Source organism: Parasteatoda tepidariorum, chromosome 3 (assembly GCF_982258835.1).
Source record: "Parasteatoda tepidariorum strain Cologne lab strain chromosome 3, Ptep-v5.0, whole genome shotgun sequence".
Taxonomy (NCBI): domain Eukaryota; kingdom Metazoa; phylum Arthropoda; class Arachnida; order Araneae; family Theridiidae; genus Parasteatoda; species Parasteatoda tepidariorum.
Window position 1 is genome coordinate 103614294 of NC_141757.1, and position 8549 is coordinate 103622842.

Below are 8549 nucleotides of genomic sequence, written 5' to 3' on the forward strand. Positions count from 1 at the left end.
TCACAGCAACATACTAGTTTATTTATGAAGTTTCATGTCCCTCAGGAATTTTTTACATTTTTCATTCCTAAAAGTTTGTAATATAAAGAATTGGTAGAAGAAAAAATTACTCAATACTTACATGATTTTCCAAACCCATATGGAAAAAAAATATTTTTTTTTTAGTTTAAATTAATAATTAAGAAATCTACTGCTGTCCTGAAGTCCATGTTTCCAAATTGCTTGCTGGAAATTATCTACTCTTCTAGAATGCTTTTGGGTTCATTATTTTTTTTTAAATGCATATATTTTAATTTTTAGCTTGAAAAATTTGACTAAAATTTACTTTAACACACACACGAAGTAAAAAAAAAAAAATATTAACCAAATTTACCATTTGATTTGTTTGCTTACTAAAATTACAATTTTTCTAAGTCTTATGTTCGTAAAACTAAAATTTTTAATCCAGAAGAGCAGTTAACTAAATAATTTTAAATACAGAAAAAAACATTAAATCAAATAAGATTTATTAAGTTTTATTTATTTTACAACTATCATACAATGTATTTACAATATATAGATTTACAATTATAACACATCGCCACAGATCTGAAACATTCGTAACTTCTTCCATCCCGCTGTTACTATCACCTCTTCACTGCAATGTTCCTGGAAAACAAATAAATATTTTAGCATATGAAAAAAAAATATACCGGACAATAATATTAAATTGTTACAACCAACAGTAGATTTCTAAAACGAAGCAATACTGACTAGATAAAATACAGTTAAATAAAAAATTTTAAAAAAATATTAAAACTGTTTATTATTTTCATGGAATTTCTACTAAGTATATATCGATTGAGTACATCCAAATACTTAGATATAAGAAAATCTATTTTACAAATTTTAGTCACATATTACACAACAAAATTACATACATATACAGCACAAATCTGAATTAGAATATTTCATAATTTTTTTTTTATCCTAACTAAATCTTACATTGAAGCCAGCAGTAAGTTATAAACAAAACATAAAATTATTTTTCGTGTGGCTTTGAGGAGAACTCCTCCAGAGTTTTAGTCTGGTGCTGTTGGCTGCTTTGGTAACAAGTAAGAGCACATTTCTAATAGGGGAACAATGAAGGAATAAAGGTGTCAATTGGTTTACCCACGCTGACCTAAAATCAAGACAAAACTATTCACAAAACACTCCTATTTGAAATTACTTTTTCTCATAACCGCAGTACTTGCCACGACATGTGCCCATTGTCAGGTAAAGTACTCCTAAAAGCTGCCCTATACTTTCTGTTTACTTACTTATCATCAGAATTTTATTTTCCTCTCTCATTCTTTTCATTTTTTTATTGCTCCTTGGCTGCAATTTTCATTCCTCTTCAGAATATTTTGCAAGAACTTTGTAGTTCAGAAACACAATTCGATTAGTTTCAGTTACGTAATTTATAATTTCTCATTTATTAAAACAGTAAAAATACTATGCCTTTTAACACTAACAGTATCTTTAATATACAAAAGGAGTAATTTTAACAAATTCAGTAATTTGTTAAACTATATATTATTTAGTTCAAGTGAAGAATTACATTTTACAATTGCCTCTGTTAAAGCTTTTTTAAACAAAAAATGGTTATTTTGAAAATTCTTTAATTTCTGTAAAATTGCTGCTAAAACGTAACACTTTACTCCAAAATACATTAGAAAGCTGTTTGGTGATATAGAAATTCATTTCCACAACGGAATTCTTAGTAATGGTGGGAAAAATAGGTTCTGTGTTCCTTGACCCTAGTGTGTTACAATCAGGTTGCTTGGGGGCAGTAAAAACTTTATTTGTTTAAACCACTTAAAAAGGACTGGATAAAAAAATTTCAAAAAAAAAAACTTCACACACAAAACACAGTTTTTGGAGAAATATTTTAATAAATATTTCTTCGAAAAATGTGATTAAATGAAAGGAACACAATGGTGTTAGTTAATTGTAGCAACATGACAGAATGTTTGGAGTAATGCAGTATAGCAATTTTGGACTATAAAAACAATTCGGAGGAACAGCCTTAAACTTAAAATTGTTTCAAAAAATAATAATTTTATGCTTGGAACTAATTAGAAATTATCTTTTTTAATGCTGCATATATATATATATGAGCAAAACAAAATTACCAACTTTCCACACCCTTGCAAAAAAATAAAATAAAAATTTTTTTGAACAAGTATAGAGCAGATATATCAAAATTTTTTTAAACTTATTTACAGATGTGAAAACAAATATATATTTTTTTGTCAAACTGTAATTCATATAGTTTGTAGTAGTGATAATTTCCATTGCATGAACTACTTAACTTACAAGTTTTCTGCAATATTAGACATTTAACGTAAATTTTACTTAATAGTTTTTGTTAAAATAAAAAGTTGGAACATAAGTATGCTAAATGTATACAGTAAAATGCAAGAAAATATAATAAATTAATGAAAACTAGTCAGTCTAACTCTTTTAGAGAAAAGTAAGCATTTTTTGCAACCTTGATATACACAATGAATCATGTTTCAAAGCATTTTAATCATTAATACTTCAACACCAAATAATAAACACAAAAACATTCACTTGGAAAAATAAGATATTTAAATTAAAGATGTTTTCAAACAGTATGAAATCAAAAAATTTTTAATTTAATGTAAGCATAATAATATAGTGCAGAAGTTATTGAAAAAAAAAAAACTTTATAAAAATAAAGTGATAATATCATAAACAGATATATCATATAAATAGAAAATATCATATGTATAGTCATAGATATAAAATCATTGATTAAAGTTAACAATATTGAAAGTTCAATTTCTAATATGCGGAATTGTAGAAAACTGCAGATGTACACAATATATATATATATATATATATATATATATATATAAACATATATACAATTGGCTTATTTTAATTAAAACAAGGATAATTTGAAATCTTGTGGCAGAATGTTTTTGAGCATTCTGCGACTAAACTCTCCAGCACTAAGATCTAATTGCAAAATACTTTTAATACAAACAAACATATATGTTGCTAATTTAAAATGGCAAATATGCTGTGTTAACAAAAAATAATAATAATGATTTTCTTAATTTAACACGAAATAATTTTTTTTTAATATTATGGGTGATATTCTCACATTTTGTTGGTGGGAAGACACACACTTTATTAGCTTCTTCGCATTTTGTAAATAATAATCACAATAAAAAATATTAAATATCATAAAATCCGTAGTAGCAATTGCCCCCCCCCCCAAAAAAAAATATATTATGTAATTACGTAAATTGGACTCCTCAAAAGCGTGTTACACTTTGAAATTAGGTTGTAATAAATAATATCGTATAAAAAATATCTGATTTAAAATTTCAGGAGAAATCAACATCTATAACTTCTAAAAATTCAATAGAATTTTTAAAAAAAAAAAAAAAATAGATAGCCTTAAAAAATAGATACTCAAATGCTCGATTCGAGTTTTCCATATTGTTTAAATATATCAAGATGGTTAAGAACCAAATGAAAATCAATATCAGGGGTCTGTCTAGGTTTTTCTGAAAGGTACCTATTTTGTGAAAATTTAGACATAATTTGTGAAAAATTAAAAATTATATTAAAAAATCAATAGAAAAACATGGTAAAAATATAGATTTATTGTTTCTTAAGGGATACAAAAGTAAAATTTTAAGAAAAAGCATTTTGTGAAACTACCGTTTTTCCTAAAGTTGAATTTGTGAAACTACCGTTTTACCTCAAATTGAATTTGTGAAGGTACCGCTAAACGGTAGTAAATTCGACCTGGACAGACCCCTGAATATCAATAACTGCCGAAAATACTATCAAAACATTACGTCGATTTATGATACTATCGGTGAAAATTGAGCGTGTCAAAAACTGATTATCTAAATGCATGATTCAAATATTGCATGTTCAAATATTTCTGTAAAAAAGAAAAGTAATATTTTCTTCTTTTCAAGAGAAAAATCTTTCTGCAAGAGATCTGTAAAATTTTGCAACAATGTCGCCGTTTCGCTGCGATTCTGCCACGGAGATTTGAAATACTGAGCAATATGCATAAATCTTAATTCCCTGAGAATTTCTAATTGATGTTGTTTATTCATTTTAATGTTTGCCAAATGTTTGGTTTGAGTAGCCTTAGCCTTTGAGGGATTCATCAATCTGCATAATCGCTGAAGAATTCTCAAAAGCAAAATAGAAGTTTCAGAATTTGTTTGAACTTATGGAGGACTATGAATAAAAAGACTAATTTAATGCAGATAAAACACTTTTTTTTTTTAAGTGTCAGTGAAATAAAACATTGGAACAGCAAAAATAGTGGTGGTAAAAACAGTAACAGTTTACCATTCTACTTGATACTAACGATGAAACTTACACCAGAAACTTCTATTATAAATTAGTTGAATAGTGCAAAGGCTGATGATTGTGCATGAAATAATTAGGATTCTACAGTACATGGAAAATATATTTACAATATATGATAATTCATTTTAAGAGACAAATTTTTGAGTACTTTTATTTGTTGTTATTGAAGCATGGGCAGCCTATGTAAACAATGTTTAATTACTTTTTTTAATATCAGCAAAAGTAATCTGAAATAATTTTTAACAATTGATTTGATCATGTTTATAATTTCACGAATTTTTTTACCCATTTTTAAGCACAAGAAAAAAGGAAACAATTCAAATACAGTTATTTCTTTAGACATACTTAATTCAGGTACCTTCAAATGAGACTTGATGGAGGTTCATTCTCAAAGCTAGATCCTTTTCAAAGATCTTCCTCAGAAGTACATCAATAGATTATGAAAAAGAAAATTCATTCAGTTAATACATTTAAAAACATAGAAATAATTCAAACATATTTTGTTTTGTTTATACGGGCACATTTATTATTCAGAACTAGAGAAGTAAGGAGTAATGGTTTGGCAGAATGTTAGCTAAAAAAAATGGTGAAATGCAGAATATATTTTTATAGCAATATTTTTAAAAAAAAAAAATTCATTAATAAATATTTTTTACGAATAAATAAGTTTATTTATTATTGGAAATTACTCCATGCTTATCTATATTAGTGGAATGGGCTAAAGGGAAAACAAAAAACTAAACCAGAAATACTTAATAAAGTTATGAAGTAAAATAGAAAGAGAAAAAAAAATTATCATAATTGTTACAACAAAACTTCCATGCTAAGAATAATATTTTTTGTAAAGCAGTATCCATAAAGCAACATTAACTAAAATATAATCTATTAGAAATATGTTATTAAAATGCTGTGTTATCTTAAAAATGCTAAAAAAAACAAAAGATTATATACAAATGTAAAACAGAAAAATCTATTTTAATTCTCAAAATGAAATTTTAAAGCTTTACATCTCAGTCTTTCCAATTATCATATTTTCCAGATAAGAATAAAGACAATAGAAACATTCTTAATTACTGTGTCATACAGTTAATAAAAACAAAGTTTTTTAGAAATGTAAAAAGCTAGGTAAAAACCAAGACAAAAATTGTTAAAAGAAAAATTTAGCAATAAAAATTTCAATTGAACTTTTTCACCTAGCAAGGGTCTGTCTAGGTTTTTCTGATAGGTACCTATTTTATAAAAATTTAGACATAATTTGTGAAAAATTAAAAACTACATTAAAAAATCAACACAAAAATATGGATTTATCGTTTCTTAAGGAATACAAAAATAAAATTATAAGAAAAAGTATTTTGTGAAACTAATGTTTTTTCTAAAGTTGAATTTGTGAAGGTACTGCTAAACGGTAGTAAATTTGGCCATGACAGACCTCTGCCTAGGCATATTTTTAGAATACAGTGACTATAAAAGAATTAAAAAAGTTTTAAACAGCAATGTAAATTTAAATAAAAGCTTGAATAAGAATAATTCTAAAGATAATTTAATATTGAAAATTACTGCAATTATTTTCCATATCGTTTTAGCTGATAAATTTCAAAAACTGTTTCAAAAATAAGAAGAAAAATTTCCAGTAAATGTTCAACTGGGTGTTTTTTTTTCTTTTTAAAGATATCATGTTGCAAAATAAATAGTCAAAAAACTATTTTGTCCATGTGAGATTTTCTCTTGCAATAGCTTGTTAAGATGATACTTTCACGACATTTTGGTTGAAGAACCATCTGCTATAGACTCTTGTAAAATTTACACCAATCAAGCGTGTTTAACCCTTGGTTCTTTAAAAAGGTAAAGTTAAAAGAAAATGCCACTACTCAACTTTTTTAAAAATGCAACAACTAATAGTTTTTATACTTTATAAGACAATAGTAGGTAAGTAGATAAGACAGCTCAAATTAATAACAATATGATAGGACTGTTTCACACATAACACTTGTCTCGTCTCATTTGCTAATAAAAATGCCATCTCGTACTGAGTAGGCAAAACAGTAAGAAAAATGCCCGTATCATGATCTGCCGGTGAATAATCACTATATCTTCTAAGCAACTTCCACGCAGCAACCAGGAGGAACTAAAAAAAATTAACGAACGGAGATCAACTTGAAGAGTATAACTCGTAGCTACCTTTCGCACACCTTTACATATTCTTTTAAAAAGTTAGCAGTTAGAAATCTATTTGGTGCCTGGACGATAACAGTTGGCATAACTGCTCACAATACAGAAGTAACCCTAATAGGGAATTAAAAGTTTAATGAGTATTTCTATGTTGTTACCTATGGATAAATATTTATAAACTTCCAGCGGTTCACGAAAAATTAAGAAAATATCTCAGAATGGGAGTAACTCAGAGAATATAAGTTGAAGCAACCCTCAGGAAAACTTCTACATACTTCTTTTTAAATTTTTGCAAAGTACAAAATATATATTTTTTTTCTTGTTTCAACATATTTAGTTGGCACAATCTAGTTCAAATAGGGAAACATCCCCTTTTATTTGATTCATAAAATCAGGGGAGATCTCTATAAAAGGAACAATGGCAGAATAATCAGCACGTCTTGGCAACTTCTGGTATCGGAGAAACTGAAAGAAAGTTAAAAAATCACAGAAAGGGACCAACTCGAAAGATATAACTCGTAACCATTTGGCAAACATTCATGTTTTTTTCAAAAAAAATTTCAAGTTTATATCTATTTGGTAGCTTGGCTATTGTAGTTAGTGTGACAGGTTAATATATGGAAATATCCCCTAAAATTAGTGAAACAGAAAAATTTACATTATAAATCTAGCTAAAATTCTTTTCCACTCCGGAAAATTAGTTTATGATCACCTGTGGCAGAATAATCAACAGGTCTTGGTAACTTCCAGTGGCTATCATCACACTGAAAACAAAACATGGGAAGAAACTCAACAGGGTATATCTTGTAGCCACTACCCCCTGGCAAACCTCTACAAGTTTTCTTTTATAAATGTATGCAAGTTTGAAATCCACAATAGTAGGCGCAGCAAATCACAGAAGGAAAATATCCCCTCTACTCATATTTTGGTGTGTAAAGTCAACCATGATTAATGACATTTAAGTATTATCTTCAGAATAATGCTTATAATTGTTACTTTTTGTTAATTGTTATTTATTATAGCAACAAAATTTGTCAGGTGAATAAAATAATGCAGCATTAATTTAATAATTTTGATAATTAAAGCTTTAAAATAGAATTTTTTTTTACATAAGATCGCAACTAGTTTAACTCAGTATTTCAGATTAATATTCCTTGATTAAGCTTAGGTACCATCAGAAAACTTTCCAAAAATTCATGATTTTATTAAAAATATCTTAACTGCATAACAATCGTATATAACGGGTCTGTATTTCGTCTCTTTACATTAAGCACAGTAAATGAGATTCAACAAATTCTCTTGCTTTCTTCCAAAATCGTTACGTTTTGTCATAGTTTGTTAAACTTCGCAAATGATAGGCTTAGAATATTTGTGTTTATTTCAAGCAGAATTAACTACAATAATTATTTACTTTTTTTGACAGTGAAGCATTATAATGAATTAACATTCTAAAATAGTAATAATTAAAGTAAGGAATAAAAGAACTTACCATTGAATTCGGCGTATGTAAACACACGCGTGCAACAATGTAAATAAATGTAGGGGTAGCTAGTGTAGGGGTAGCAATCCTTGTGTAGAACTTGCTCCCACGGAAAAGGAGTGAAAAGTTGAAACTTAGTATCGTTTAATCCACTTGTAAAACAAAAACTCAAATAACTGAAAGCAATATGGAGAGTACTTTTGAATCTATATTGTTAATCAATTTTTTCTCTATTTTTGATTTTTCTTCTTATTTTTCTTATTATTATTCTAATTAAACCTGGAATAAAATGTTACATTGTAGAATAACTTTCATATAATATTTTTAAAAAAGTTAAATAAAACTGTCAAGCTTTTTTTTAAAAAATTATTACTATTTTACCTGATGACTTAAAGAAAAATGGAATTATATTGTTATGTAATGTTATTTTCATTACAGAGATATAATAGTATTTTATTTTTACTAGTATAATATTATTTGAATAGCTTGTACATAAAAAAACTCG

The 8549-nt window shown here is 26.9% G+C and overlaps 1 long non-coding RNA gene across 1 annotated transcript; it reads right to left on the reverse strand.

Annotated features, from left to right (window-relative positions):
• Positions 1 to 499: 499 nt before the first annotated feature.
• Positions 500 to 8325, reverse strand: LOC147814125 (uncharacterized). Its single transcript, XR_015432675.1, has 2 exons — positions 4741 to 8325; positions 500 to 648 (listed from the first exon to the last, which is right to left on the reverse strand). It is a non-coding gene; the product is annotated as an uncharacterized LOC147814125 (long non-coding RNA).
• Between the last annotated feature and the right edge of the window lie 224 nt (positions 8326 to 8549).